General features: G+C 30.2%; 1 protein-coding gene across 3 annotated transcripts in view; it reads right to left on the bottom strand.

Annotated features, from left to right (window-relative positions):
• The window catches only part of LOC103571261 (GATA-binding factor 3), a 123462-nt gene that overhangs the window by 99733 nt on the left and 6551 nt on the right, over window positions 1-17178 (bottom strand). The window contains exons 1-2 of one of the 3 annotated variants that reach the window (XM_053739950.1): window positions 13249-13263; window positions 10754-10920 (exon numbers count right to left, since the gene is read on the bottom strand). The gene's annotated coding sequence lies outside the window, so the exon portion shown is untranslated. Of the gene's footprint in view, window positions 1-10753; window positions 10926-13248; window positions 13264-17178 lie in introns of those variants that run through there. The other 2 variants (XM_014445023.2, XM_053739953.1) reach the window with 2 other exon arrangements.

The following is a 17178-nucleotide window of genomic DNA, read 5'->3' as shown; positions in this document are numbered from 1 at the left end:
AACTGGGATTTAAATCACTCAAATATAAATAATCCTTTAATAAAAAATTCAATCTTCAACTTCGTCTTACTCATCTTATTTTTTATCCCTTTCTGTTGAAAATCTCTCGAGCGAATGACTTATTGAAAAATTTTTGAATAAAATTGAAGCTCAATTTCGTCATAGCAATCCAATGATAACAGTAGACATTACTGGTGATGTTTGTAATCGATTAAACAGTAGTTCTAGGTACAATTAGGGAGACAAAATTAATTAACGACCGGTCTTTATGTCAAGAGTGATTTGATTGTATAACAAATAGTACCCACTAGTCAGTATCTTTGTCCCATAAATCTGAGATACAATATTACTCAGTATATATATGTATACATTGTCCATACTCTTGTATGTATATATATGTATACATATAGATTCATGTTGTAGCAGTAAATACACAATTCTCGTTGCGTGTTTAGAGAACTGCTCGCGGTTACGCAAATTTAACATCCTGGGCATGCCCAGCCCGAGATTATGCCACTGCGAGTGTCACGTTGCTTGAGGAATTTATGCTTACTCCGATATCTGACCCACCGATTACGTATTTTCCCCTCATTTTGCATACGTACTTCATCCAAATGTAAGATTATTTTAACACGATTATATATCCCGCTCTGATGTATAATAATTATTTATCCATCCAGTCCTACACCAGATATCTATTTCAGTAAATCAAAGCTAAAATACAAATAAACAGCATTGCCCAACAGCACCGCTGGTCTACCATCTCACATGTATTTATGTCAATAAAATATATTGCCGAAAATAAAATAATAACAATAAAAATAATGGGTAGAAAAATATTATTCGTGCGTGGGGGCGTCACACACTTGAAGTTAACTTTAACCAATGGGAATACAGAAGATTGCGTGACATAGAACGGTCTTTTCCACGCTTTACTGAAGGCTCCACCTCGCGAGCACGCGATAGTTCTTTTTATATATAAACATATATAGATTATATTTTGTTCTATGTATATATTTTGTTTCACTATATGCTATACAATGTATGCATACTTTAAGTAACAATGAAGATCCACATAAATATTTATTTGTGCTCATTAATTATCATATTTATCAGATCATAAATATGTTAAATAAAATAAATACTAAGTCTTCAATGAAATATTTTTTTTTATCATATATATATCATCTATACATATATACACTGTAAAAAATTGTAAGTGAATTTGGAGTAATTACGGATTTTATTTAAATTTTAATTCACTCCGTTACTCGAAGTTCCTGAGTTGAAAAAAAAAAATCACCCCGTATACGGGTAAATAGGGAGTTTTTTTTTTCAGAAAAGAGACATCGGAGTGATCAGGATTTTATTTCAATCCTCATTCACTCCGACTCAAAGTCTTAATATTAAAATAAACTCTAATCCGGAGTAATAATTTTCACTGAAGGCATTAAATAAATAAACAGTCATCCACTCGGCATTTACTCCGGATTTAATCCGCAATTTTTTAGTGTAAAGGAAGCTTGAATAAATATTCAACTTTTTTTTTTCAATTCATACATTAAGTATGCACATACTCTCTCATCAGACTGGTTAGCAGTCTGAGTACTCTTTGATTCAATAATGATTAAAAAAAAAAAAAAAGATTACATCAAGTTTACCGAGGATTAATTATCAGATGATTTATAAAACACGCCAAGTATACGGAGACAGTTGTTTAAATTCTTAGCACTGTCAAATGGACTAATGATCATGTACGACTGTTCCATTGATCGTTATTTATTTAAATTTTTCACATCATTAAGCTCCAGCTCATATTTATATAAAAATAAATGCATAATTATTTTTACCATAAAAACAAAAACGTCAATATAAAAATATTATTTTAAAAATTACAAAATATTTAATATGTGTATTGAATTTATATAAAATTGGTTGTGAATATTTATATATTTATTGCCCCAGGGATTTATGAAGTAGCGACGTGCCACAAACGAGTTTATGATCTTGGTCGTCATTATTCCCCATACCGCAAGTATAATCGCGTCTACTTTGCTTCAGCATCTCTTTACTTATTTTCTCTCCCTTACTTATCGCACTTATCGTCGGATATTCCCACTCGACGCATTCCCACTCATCGTTTCTCTTGTTGGCCCTGAGGTGATGAGGATTCTTTGGGTTGTAAGAAGCGCAAGAAGCAACCCAAGACCAAGACCAAGAAGAAAGAAAGAGAAATAGCAGTAACAGCAACACCAAACACCACCAGAAGAAGGCTTTTAAAAAGGAAACAAGTCTTGGACGAAGAAACGAGTATATAGTTCTGCGATAACCCGAGATACTGTACAAGTTTAATAGGCTGAGAGAAAAATAATAAAAAAACAGCTAATGTTAAAGATAACCAAGTTATATACTCTCGGAGCAGCGGGCAATTATTCTGCATCCATCGAGCAATTTGACAGAAGCCAAGTTTAAATTGTTTTCCAGTTGTTAACAATCGTGAGAAGGCTACTTGTTTTATTTAAAACTATTATTTTTTCTCAACAGCTTTAATTATGAATAAACAACCGATTTATTCATCATAGACAGCTACAATTATAATTATCATAATACAAGGTATGAGTATTATAATAATAAAGAAATATATTATGTTAAGATAACTTCCTGCATTGTTGGCAATTAAATTTGTGTCTTTATAACGAAATTTTTCTCATACCTAACGGTTAATGACACTCTATAAAGATAAATATTTATCAAACAATTGAATTGACAATTAAGTTGAATAATTTTATGATGAAAAATTGTCACATGAATGATTAAAAGTTTGATATAAAAGACTAAAGAAACAACACTGTATGAAAACGGGGTAAGTCCAGGCGGTGTACAGGTGTTAAAATTTCCGGTGTAGATATTCCTTATCGGTGTTAAAAAATTTTTCGGTGTGAATTGATTACTACAGTTATATAGTGTTTTTATTAATTAATTAAATAATTGGTGATTAAAATAGTGGACGCAAAACTGTGTAATTTTTAAATAACACGTATAAAATAAATAATTATTTAAATAAGTATATAGCAAAGTTGAAATTCCCTCCAGAAAATATTCATTAAATTTTGAGGTTGTTTTATATGCAATACATTTTTTTTCCAATTTCTATACGAAGATTTTTTTTTACAACGATTTAACACTGCCAAATTACACCACCTACACCTATTTATTTAATTTTAACACCGCTTTTTCTACAGTGTATGATCTCTACACCATACAAGGAAATCCCAATGGGAATTAAACAAAATCGATGAGCAGAAAGAAAAAAGGAACATGAATGAGTTGAAAAATAGTTAAGAAGGAGCTGAAGAATAAGAAGGATGTATCTACGTCGAAGGGCCATATCCTGCTCCGGTTGGAGCTGCCTGGAGAAAGATTTCCCGGCGAGATATATATTGTGGTATATAGTAATAACGAAGAGAGAAACTCAACTAAACTAAACTGAAGAGTATAACTCTTGCGATGAAGCCAGAGAGTAGCAGAGGTAGAGTTGATCGAATATTATGTATATATCTATATATATATATATATATCTTTCTCTCTTGTCCTTTTGTCCTGTCGTTTGGACAGTCGATACCAATATGAAAGATGAAGTTATCGAGATATGAGAGTAGAATGAAAGACTGGTAGAGTAAACCACCGTTGAGGTTATTAGTAAAATATCGTCGGGAAATGGTCGCAACCCACCGGTGACGTTTTTTTTTTTCCGTTCGTTATTCTTTCTTGTTATTCATCATGACATTTTGTGTTAAAGAATCTTTACTACTCAGCTACTGACGGTGATTTATCAATGCAAATGAGCAAAGGACTCAAGATTTGACTTGAGTAATATATTTAAAGACGTATCTATAACTATAAATATAAATATATATAGATTTATTTTTTAAAGAATGAGTCTCGTTTTTATCTACGGGCAATCGACTAGACAGTAGATCCATTGCAAATATATTCAATTATTCAATTTCTCATTACCCAATGATTGATGTCGCGCTGATAATAATAATAATTTTTTTTTTTTTTAAATATATAATAAACAAAAGATTGCTGATCGTGATGTATATATATCTATGTTTTATCGTGGGTATAAAAATAAAACTCTCAATGATGAATAATATAAGATTAATCTGGCATTAATCGTTGACTCTATGAATGCAGATTTATAAGCTGAGATGGTTGTCTCTCTTTGACGTTCTCGTGCGAGTTACGTGGCCATGTATATAGGAAATTACATAATCCGACCATTAGGGGTGACTTTGCTTCGGGGATAATGTTAGGAACATCGAACAAGGGTGGTAGTGGTATAGCTGGTGGTGATGGTGATGATGGTAGTAGGCGGTTTGTGTGTGCTCATGTGACTCGTGCCGTCATAAAGCATCGATACATCAAGCTTTGCATGCGTGATATGGGAACACTAGTGGATCCCTATACTCTATACCCCTGATCATATATGTTTTTAGCCCTTAAGTGCGAGAATTACGACGCGATCCTCGAAAAGACGTGTCAGTCCTTTGTAGAGGATTTATTTTTGATATCTGTGGGAATAATTATTAAATCGTCTTACTGCGACTAATTTTTATTTTATTTATCGTCATGGAATTTTTATAATATTTTATTGACTGAATTTTTCTCATTTCACAAAATATCACTTTAGATTTTATGAATGGTTTCTTTTTTTTTTTTTAATTACACGGAAAAACGGAAACGTAAAAACACCGGAACTGTAAAAATTTTATTATTTTAGTGTAAGTAGTAGGGAAAACCGGACTTTGTATATATACATACTCATGCTTATGACAAAAAAAAAATTTCCTTAAAAAAAAAAAAGTACATGTGAATTTTTTTATTTTAAGGAAAATTTTTTTTGTCATAAGCGTGAGTATATAATAAAATAAGCGCATATGTAAAAGTGACATTCAGATTTTTTAACAGACGATAATTTTTATTTTCTACAACGAATACTCGTCAAATATCAAAATATATATTTGGTTATGTGTTACAATCATATATGTGTCAACTAATATTGTTTATACTAATACTTATATATCTTCTTATAAATAATTAAATATTTATATAATTGGTTATAAGTACTGTTATTATTAAAATCATTTTCATGACTATTTTATAATCATTATTAAACACGTAGTTACAAACATAAAATTCCATCAATTAAAAACAATTAAAACGGAAAGAACTCAGCTCTAAATACTTCAGTCTGATATCACAGTTCATACGTATCATACGTTCAACATATTTTATGATCGAAACTACTATAAAGCTAAAGATTATTGAACACGAGAAATTTTTCTAATAATCAGCAAATTCTTTTAAAAAGTGAAATGAAAGTGTTTGTGAGCAGCGCTATTTTTTATACAGTTGTTTTGATCTGTATTATTTTTTACTCACTAACAATGGCTGTGGCAAAGCCTCAAGATGTCGTACATCAGTTTTTGAGAATTGGCTAAAAATTCAATTATTGAATAAGATGTGATACTTGTGGAAAAATATCATCAATATACTTGGAAGACCAATATAAATTGAAAATAATAATCATGTTATCAATATGTGAGAAAAAAACTTAGATAAGATGTCACTATTTTTGATATTATTATACTGATTGATCATTCAATCATGTAATCAAAAGACAGTCAATAGCTTGTAACAGAACACAATGTATAAAAGTAAAATTTTATCAAATAAATTATTTTTCCAAAAAAAAAAAAAAAATATTTATAGTATCATTCAATATTAACCATGAATATTTTGCCCATTAATAGAAACTAATGGGGCAAATTGGTCATTTCAGACAGTGTGGCCAATTTAATATCTTGTGTAATTTTTTAAAATTTTTAAACATGAACCATTTTACCTCGGAGTCAGCATCTTCTTGTTAAGAATAAAATAGTAAAAATATTTACACTTGAAAAAAAATTTTTAATTGTCTGCACCTTCTAGACTGATCAACTTGCCCCATATTTCTTTATACAGATTGTACTTAAGCATTTTTTAGAAAATTTAATTTTTTTTTACGTCTCAATAATGTGTCTCATTTTACCCCGGATAACTATCGAAAATATAATGATTCCTTTCCTGTCAATGTCTTATTATGTACCGGTTTTCCCTATTACTACACAATAAAAAAACGAATCGTCAAAGTGTGAAAAAAAGCGTATGTTAAAATTCTGAGTGTTGAATTTTCAACACTTTTGCGTGTCAATTTAACATACAATATTTATCTTGTTTCAACTGTCATAATCGATTGATTTTTTAACACACAAAAATGTTATTTTATACAAAAGTAACACTTTTCATATGAAATCATTTTACTGTGAAATTAACACACAAAATATGTTAAAAATAATCTCGACCGAAACAAAAGAATTCTCGGATAATTTCAAGTAAAAAGTTGAAACTATTGCCTCGGTTGTTTTTCTGGGGGGGGGGGGGGGGGGGGTACGACATGCTACCCATCGTATAACCACACTATTGTAATGATCGGCTGACATTTTTTATTATTCATTTCATTTTATAATTTTATTGGATTAATTTTAAGAACATTTTAAGAAAATAATAATAAATGATTGTATGTATATATATTGAACAATACATGATATTATTATTTTTATTATTATTATTATTATTTTTTTATTATTTTTGCTATTATCGTTATTTTGAATATTTTACTGCTGAAGAATCAATTATCTACAGTTGTTTCATTGATTTTTACTTTACATTAAATAATGTGAAAAATACTTTTGAGAAGTGTCCAAATAGCACGAAAGCGTATGTCAAATTCAACACTCTTCAAGTGTTGCAAATAACATATGAGTGTGTTAAAACTGAAAGTTACGTTTTCGAGAATTTTGACACTCATGACGTGTTACTTTTAACATACACGAGTGTAACTTTTTCAAAACAAACGACATACGTTGAAATAACATATAAATAAGTGTCAATCGATCGCTTTACACACGAAAGTGTCAATTTTGACGAATCCTTTTTTTACTATGTAGAATAAAAAATTTCTTCAATTTCAAAACTATTGTATTAAAATTAAAAATAATTGTTCCACTATTTTTGGAAACTCGTAATACTAACACATCAACTCTATTTCCCAACGTACAAATATATTTCTTTAAGAGGATACATATCCCAGAATAGAGAGGAATTAATTTCAGGTATTTTGGAAAACTTAAAAAAAAACTATCTTTTTATTTTTAATTTTTTACTGTTTTATTTATTAATTTTTTAGGAGCTTACATAAAAAATTTGATTAAAAAATAACAATTAAATCAATATTGAGGTTCAATATAAGGAGATAAAAACAAGTTTGCATCGTAGGTGACATAATAGATTACCAAGTTCTTAATCTGAAACAAAAATATAATTTTTTTAGAAAAAATATTATTTTAGCATGAACCAAAAAAAAATTCATAAAATTGCGGCTGCCAGAAAAAAATCAAGTTTTCATTTTTTTTTTCAAACTTTTGGTTATTAATCAATAATAATAATTTTGAAATTTTCAAAGCTAAAGCTTCGAAGTAACGTATACTGAACGTACACACCAAATTTAAAGTCAATCACTTCAATAAAATTTTAAAGAACATGAAAAAAAAAAAGAGTGAAAATCATCTGTGATAACCCCATAGCCCATTATTTTTGAACAATGAAATAAAACAGAGTTAACTGAAAAAATAACTTACCTTTCAAAATAACTTTTTATCCAAATTTCAAAAAATAGTGTTTAACATCTTCTATGGTTTGAAACTTGGCACCCCGTATAATTACATAGGTTGCATTTCCAATCGATCGAATTTCTAATTCTCCTTCTTTTAAAATATGACAAGACGTGATATCTGATAAAATAAGTATTATGCACACTGATAACAGCAATGCGCTAATAACAGTAGATTTATTAATGAACACTTGCATTTTTAATTATTTGCTCACAATTTTTAAGTAGTATTTATTTAGTAAATTAAAACAGAACGATCTGATTTATAAAGTATGTCTTTGAACACAATACAAATTTAAAAAAGACCGGACTTTATATACACCAGTATTGTCGTTAAAAAATTATAGTTGCCATATAGATGGGATACACTCGGAAAAAACGACCGTTAATTCTCTATTAATACATAACCATGTAAAGTTTTATTAGTCATAAAATATTTCACCTATAAAAACTTTTGACTACGAATGCGTATATGGAAATACCGAATTAACTTTACAAAAATATTCGATATCTGTAAGTATAAGTGCAATAAAATAAAAATTTCCTGTAATTTTGGAAAAAAGTCAAATATCCAAACACTCATGTATCTACTTTTTTTTCGATTAAAATTTCCATAAAATTTTTCGTTAATAATTATCGTTTTTTATGTTTTTTAAGGTAATAGTAATCAAAATATTTAAATAAATTCACGCAGAAAATTTTTCTTTTCTCCAAAAATATTAAAAACCGCATGGACATTTTGATTACAATAAATTTTCACTTCTCCCCGAAAAAAATTTTGCGGAACATGTGTCCTATTTTTCATAGGTTTAAAAAAAATGTAACATAAAATAAATCTGTCACCATTGATATTAATTAAAGCAGTTAAAAAAAAAAGAACAAATTATTCAGACGGTTCAAAAGTTCAACAGGAGTAAAAAAACAAAAAAGAAATTAATAAAAAATATATATATATATTATGATAATAAGTCATAATATAAAACAAAGCGCATCTTTCTATAGTACTTGAATGCTTGCTAACACGATTTATAGTGGATAAAGAATCCGCCCTCTAAGCAGTATCTTAATCTCCTCGACGGGAGGATGTACCAGTTTGAGACTTACACAAAAGGAAATCCCTTATAACAAAAAATCACACCAGAGGGTATTTTAAAAATAAAAACCAAAGGAATCAAAATTCCATAGATTAGATATTTTTCTTCTTCCTTACCCACAAGATTCAAATATTTCATAACGCAATCATTAATAGAAGCCTGTAGTTACTATCTCAAATATTGATTAAATAAATTATCATAATATTAAATTAAACCAGAAAATTATAAATTTCTATCCACATAAATAGTTTGTTTTTTTTACCACATTTATGATATAATCATTAGTGATATCAAGCCTTGGCAACTAGTTAATGATAAAAGCATTAAGATAAAACGTTGTTATTACATAAATTAGTACAAATATACTTACAGAAGCTAAAATACCTGAATTCATGTTTAAAATACGCGTTATGAAAATATGTAAACTGATTTGTTGATATAAAAAAGAAAAATTACACCATTACTCCTCCTCATAAGTATAGTACACAATAATTTGTTAATTATATATTTAAAGTCATACTTAAGCATATATATATATATATATATATATATATAAAATAATTCTTTAAAATGTTTTTATAGCCACACATAAACGTCGTTTACTCACAACAAAATCGTTAGCGACATTTAATCAATGATTTGATCTGTCCTACTTCTGTATATAAAAATGCCATCATCAGCTAAGTTTTATAACATTAGTCATATATTATATTATTTATTTTTATTCGCCGGGATTTAGTAACATTTTCTAATACGCAAATGCTGCAGAACCACCACCTCAAAAGACCACCACACGCCCTAGTGATAAAACACCTGCGTTCCATCAGCATTTTTTACGATAAACATCATCACGTCTTCGATTCGAATTAATAATAATATGTTTGTATTTTATTGGTTACATGAATATAAATATATATGTATATATATTTATTAAAACTTAATATTTCAATCGATAGCGTTCAATAGAATAATAAAAATGACCAATAAAAACAACGATAAAAATAAAACAATTAAATTACTGAATTAATTTAAGCAGTAAAAAACTATTTTATCTGTCATCAGAAATATATATATATATATATATATATATATATATATATATATATATATATATATGTATGTATATGTATATGGGATATGGATAAAGTATGTGTACAGTGAAATAACGTAATAAATTCACGAGCAAACCATCCCTTACTAAATTGACGTTGTATGAACGTAAGAGGGTGGCTTAAAGAGAGGGTGACGGTGGTTACCGGTGTGAAATGTTCCCATGGGGGGTCTGGGGTTAAGGAGAAATATATACTATCAAGCGTCAAGCGGCGGGTTCGATATGGGTGGCTCTATACAAAAGCTACGACAATATGTTGGACATCTTCCGGAACAGCTAGAGAGCTACCGGACGGGTGAACAAAGCGTACTTATTATCTCGTTAACATATCATCAATGTATACAAAAAACTACTTTTTGTTTTAATTCAAAAATTTTTCGGTTCTTCAATTATTTATTTAAATAAAACCGCAAGTGTATGGAGACGTTTAGGGCCGCTTTAAATTTTCTATCAAAGATTTTCAAAATTATTTCACGTAAATAAGTTAATATTGATTGTTGTTTTTGCAAACGATTGTTTCAATGTCATTGACAGTAATGCATAGAATACTTTAAAGTCCGACAAATGCATCGGCTAGGACTTTTTTTGATAAGAAAAAAAAAACACCGATAAAAGGATTCAAATGTATATATGTAAGTATAAATATAAATAAAGAGAACTCGAAGGTATTGTATATGTAAATCTCCATCATAAGGATGAGGAAGAACCTAATCACAGTGCGGGTAACACGATAAATCTTAACCTTGTGTCATTTTTCGAATCACAACTCACCCGATAATAATATCCTAGGCCAAGTCTCGTTCGCAGCCCGAGCTGTTATTTGGGTGTACATTTTTACCCTGCGGCTCATATCACACTTGTTTCTTTTGTTCATCGCACACCACTGACTCTCTGCGGCGTCAAATCTACCACTACTTAGCATTTTGCGTGCCAGCTTTCTACTCTGAAACAAAAAGTAAAAACAATTCTTTTAGTAATAAAAAAAAAAAAAAAATAAATAAAATAAAAAAAAAACTCGTAAAGCACAACAATAGCCTGTAGGAATTTAAGACAGGATTTTAGTGGGCGATTTGCTTGGCAGTAAATGCTGAGATTTGTGTATGTGTTGCAATAGCGGTGGCAGCCCCCGCTGAGCTGAATCCCCTAAAAATATTTTGAGGGGTTAGATTATGGGGAAGTGGTCGTAGACTCGTAGTAGCAGTGTAGGCTATAGGGTCACACAAAACCAGGGCACATCACGTCTATTTGATGCACGTATCGTTGACAAAGTCACCCTCGAGTGCCACTAGGATTAGAGATTAAATAACCAGTATCCGAAAGTTAACTGTCCCTTACAGTTCAGCGAGCCATTTGCCGTTCGATCAAATCGTGTTTGGAGCCAGTCTAAACCTACAAGTGGCCCAAGTATAACTAAAACTCACTACCCGAGCAGCTAAAATAAAATACCAAGGGAATAAAGTCCAAGATAGAAGATAATATGAAGGGAGAGTGAGTTTATTAAATAATAAGAGTAAAAAAAATGAATAACTATGACGTAGAAGCTAAAACGAATTGACGTAGTTGCTCGTACTCCACAATTATCCAACGCTTGCATTTACTTTTTCCCCTTGTAGCACATCATTCACTTTAACACTTTAATCAATTGATAAAAAAATTCCTTTTCGGACATAATAAGTATCTCTCTGAGAATAAAAAATAAAATAAAATAAAGTACATTACGATAACACGCCATTAACATTATTAACTTATGCTAAGTATATTCAGTGAATTTTTCAGGGGTTCCTGGTTGATTCTATCGGCAGACCTCGACTTAAAGGTAGTAGTTGTCGCGGCAGTATATCCGGCAATTAAGGCGGTCTGAGTAACATCACGAACCGCCCAATAATGCTCTGAGTTTTAAGCTCGTTGATGATATGCACGCGCTCATGTACTAAAATTTATTCTTATAATTAGCGAATGGTTATTCTGTTGATACGTAATCTCTTCATAATAATCAGCGACGGGTGTCATGGACTCTGGGCATCTGCGTTTCCTGCGACATCGCAAAACCCATGAGGATTATTTCAAAGGGGGTGGCTTACCGCGGTTAGATGCATCATGACTCCAATTTCAGTAACCATAAGATATCAGTAGATGATACTGCACATAATATTAATAATGCAATACATTAGACTCTCTCATTTCTCAACATGCCATCAGGCTAACGATTTATCAGTGCATCAGAACACTACACTGAGAAAATATATACCTACAGATAATGTAAGTATGCGAGAAAAATCGACATGGGCCACGCAAAGGTCTTACAACCGGAATTGAATCGCGATCGCGCATTCATATTTAGAACCACCTGCCTATGGATTTTAAATTAAATTCGACATTTTGATACTAATCGAGATCTTATTCCGCATTATTAACATGTATGTACATGTATGCATACATATGATACAACATACATTTGTAATTTATAAATATGTCGATAGATATAAAAGCAATCGATAAAAGTGTCATTTCTATAGATGGGACACACGCGTTTAGGGGTATAATGATCATGGGAACGTGCGGGGGGCCATCGACCAACCGTTAATAATGTAAAAGGATCAGAGTCGGCAAATTCCGTAAATCCTATTTGATCCGTTGACATAAAACAAACACTCCTGTATACCATACGGCCACGGTTTACTGTGGGATATATTCTCTCTTTCTCTCTCATATTATACTGTGGCTCCATACTGGGGCTCTACCCAAAAGGATTATCATCGCTCGTGCCACGAAATGAATCCTATCGCTTTTACCGGACTACTATATATTTTCAACAAAATATTTGTTTATAAATTTGTTTAATTTCATACATCCAGCATATCAAGCTACACAATAATATACACAGTACAAAGATTAAACTTTAAAGTAAAATAACGGATTGGAGCGAATTTCAAAATTAGCAGAAGTAATAAGACTCAACAAATATAAAACACTTAATAAACGCGCATTCGACTGTCATTGTATACATATATGTAATAATTATATTCACGAGGGAATTTAAAAGTACACATATAACAATCACATACACTCGTAATAAAATAAATGTACACGTGGCTTTATCACATAATAATACTGAGCCTCCTTCAACATACGTCTTTTATATTTCTCTCAATTTATTCCACCCCATTCTGAAGTGTGTAGCAGCAATAACTCGTCATAGTCGTCATCAACATTTCAAGGAGACCATTGAAAAAGCACCTAAAGTGTATTTAAATGCTCACACTTACGTTTATGTCGCATAAATTTATATTATTCAGCTAATACTCTCATACCCTCTGAAAAAAAAAAAAATAGTTTCAGTTCAATAGCACTCTTGTTATATTAACAAAACGGGCATTAAATTACTCGGAATATTTTTGCAATCCATTCAAATAATAATAACAATAACGTTTATTCCTATTTGTACATCCAACAATACAAAATTTCATTAAGACACATGATTTGTTCTTTTCTCCCACGTAGTTCCTTGATAAATATATGTATATTTGTATGTATCTAACTTTGACATACAATACGATCACGTGTGATTGTAGCTTTTAATCACACTTGGATTGCTATGAAATACATTTAATGAAGATCCAGTGACAATCGTGTTCATAAATACTACATCACAGAGAGACTAGTCAACAACTACATATATTATACAAGGGGTAGAAGAATAATATATATAATGTGTAATATGTGGTTAGCCACTGTATGAGACTGTATCGAGTATAGTTTCTTATTGTCTACTGGACATGGGAAACGAACATCAACGCGTAACTCTCGCTCCATTAACCAGATAACCAGTTTACTTAGACACCTACTTCGACTACATCATGCATCACATTAAATAACGTTTGACACGTGCTTACACTAGTGATAACTCATCATTCAATTAACTACTTACATCAAGATGTCAAAATCAAAAATTACATTAAAGTTAACAAAAATTTAAAAAAATGTTAACTAAATCCTTACCAAATAACTCATTTTTTTTGCGCGCGTAATTTAAATGTATTTCAAATGAAATAAATTAATTGATTTGTCTCAATATTTGCCAGTAAAAAAAATAGTTTAGGATGATGACAAATTTAATAAAATTCATTAATTCTATTATGTTAATGCTATAGATTATTATTATTTATATTTATAGTCAATGTTAGAATATTTCGAAACAAAGAGATCTAATTTAGAACACATCCGCATCCGGATAATCTTAAAACCCCTTTGTAAAAACCACACAAGCGCCGTAATAAATCGATAGGTTAATAAATAAGTAACAGAACCCTTTTTTAAATTTAAACTTTACAAGGGGATGTTTGAGGGCGTGTGAATATCGCGTTTTATATATATATATATATATATATATATATATATATATATGTATATAACTATAATAGGACAATTGATCATTCACGGAACAATAAGAGCAGATTTCAGCAGTAAAGCATACCCGGTAACAAATAGCTAAAGAATTTTTTCTTTTGTTTATCGGTATTATTACATTGTTAATTTTTTTTAAAATGAATATTTTTGTAGGAATAAAAATACGCGGAGGTAGAATTATTATATTGAAGCTGAGCAAACGAATGAAACTGTGGAGTAGCTGATGTGTAACAGAGAAGAGAAAAGAAGAGAAGAGAGAAGATGTTCAATGACATGAGGGCGTACTACATGTCCGCACCCTCTTTTACCATTTGAATAGTGCCAATCGACAGTGACAGCGATGTAAATGTAACATCATATATGCTGTATCTGATACCCATGAGAATTTATACTTTTTAATTCTACTTTATTATTTTTTAACAATAAAAAATAGTAACGCTACATCGCAGTTGAATTAAAATAAAAAATATTAAAGTCTTTTTCAAATTAAATTCTAGATGAGTTGACAATATTTTCGAGCGAATTTCACACGATTCTGAAACACGTGATCCGAAATTTCGTGATAATTAAATAATAAAAAATTTGTAAATTATAATAGACTGACCCGCCTATTTGAAATAAATGTTTTTAAAACGCAACTGAAACACACCCTGATGATGGTGTTCACGTGAAAGGGGTTGCTGGAGTAAATTTTACACATCCATCATCTGTAAACGTCACCAGTTCGACTTGTAGCCACCCAACAAAAAACTTTAGCTTTTTTCTTCATTTTACTTTATATATATATTGCCCTCGTACACTACTTTATATATATATTTTTTTTTTTAAATTCGAAATACGCCACGCGTCATACTAATGCCCCTGGCACACTTTAAATTTAACTACCCCTTTGAATTTAGTGACATGTACACGTTACTTAACATTTTACGATTTTTTTCATGTTCAAAATCATGATCAAGTAAAATTTTTATATTTCAATCAATTGGGTGGTTACTGTCAAAAAATATATACAGAGTAAGGGGAAAAATCGCGACCCAGAGTAAAATTATAACTATAGTCATTTCAAAATGAAAAAAAAAATAATAAAAAATGTACCAAAAATTTGAATAATTTCAATTTTTGTTTTCATATTATTTACAATGATATACTGTTAATTATAAATGATTAAATTACTCAAGTAAATTGACACTAACATTTGAAATTTTAATGATCATCTTGCCCCCGCCCTTTTTTTGTTTATTTTAAAACTAGATTAATTATCGATATTTCAAGTTATATATTTATCTAAGAGAAATAATCAATCAACAATAAAATAGTTTAAAATATTTTTCAGCCCCAATAAATATGAAACAATGAAACAATTTATATATCATAGCTGAAAAATATTATTCATTGTCTTGACAAAAGATTAAAGCCTTTAAGTATTAAATAATAAGATTGTGTATATATGGTTACGAAAACAAAAAGCTGAATCGACAATCTCCTCACGAATGTTTGTTGTCTGAAAAAGGACAAAAGTATACTACTGTATATATTAAATAAATGCTTTAATCCACAGATTGAAACAAGAAACTCAGCCCACCTGGGGTTTTTTGCCTCTCGATATGGCATTTCAAATTGCCGTTTGTCTGGCGCGTGTTATGATAATACTAGACTTTAAGTCAACAAATATATATATATATATATATATATATATATATATATATATATATATATATACTTGCAAGATGGGTATACAGATGAGAGACATAATAATAACAGAATCACGAACTGAAGAGTAAACGAAAATGTAACTCTAACCCTTTTAATGTTTTTCGCATGCTGTATGTTAAACATCGCAGCTTTTAAAATTTTATTGGGTACGCTAAAGAATTTTTATCGTCGATTAAATAGCGAAATAATTTGTGAGTTTTACAGGTGCAGGTTCAACAAGACCTTGATGTTTACATTACATACGCACCTGCATAAACATGGTCTAATTATTGATTTTTATATCGATTGATTTAAAAGTACAGTGTACTTTTAATACTTGTATCATCTTACGTTCCTAACATATATGTAGATATGTATGTTACACAAATTACAGTAATTTAAAATATATATAATAAGTATATATGTATAGTAAACCAACAATATTTTAATATTACATAAAATCATTAAAGTGGATCACCATAAAAAACTTCCCAATAATTTTTCATGTAAAAAAAAATTCCAAACAAATAATTCCCAGGTTCAAAAATAACCCAAAAAATTTTATCCTAAAAAATTGTGACGGATATTATTCTTGGGAAATTTAATTTTAGGAAATTATTGTCCGGGAAAATTAGGTCGGTCACCCGTAACATTAAATTTAGTCACGTGACGTTTTTTTTTTATTTTTTTTTTTTTCATGAAACTAAATAAAAAAAGTCGGAAAAAATAAACTGATAAGCATTTAAACATAAGTGACGTTGGACTTATATTTTATATACTTTTTTATCCAACTAAACAGAGATTTTTAGTTTTATCAGTAGTTCTGGGTGAGCGATCGTCTTTTGGTATAGAGTTGCACTAGCTGTGTACTAACATGGCTACCGATGAGATGAAGTAACTCGGTACTCGCGAAACCGGAAATTACGTCTCGAGTTTCATCTCCGGTGTTATGCCAAGTTACCGAGGAATTCGCGAGTCGAGGAGAGAGCAACCAAGCCCGCAGGGCTGTAGACAAGTGGGTGGTACAGGGTTGGAAACAAACTCTCACCCCTTCCTTTTGCTCTCCTCTTTCTCTTTCTCCAGAGAACCGCAAAATG

The sequence above is a fragment of the Microplitis demolitor genome, chromosome 1 (genome assembly GCF_026212275.2).
Source record: "Microplitis demolitor isolate Queensland-Clemson2020A chromosome 1, iyMicDemo2.1a, whole genome shotgun sequence".
Classification (NCBI taxonomy): domain Eukaryota; kingdom Metazoa; phylum Arthropoda; class Insecta; order Hymenoptera; family Braconidae; genus Microplitis; species Microplitis demolitor.
The sequence above is the reverse complement of the archived record's forward strand: the minus strand, read 5'-3'. Positions and strand labels throughout refer to the sequence as shown.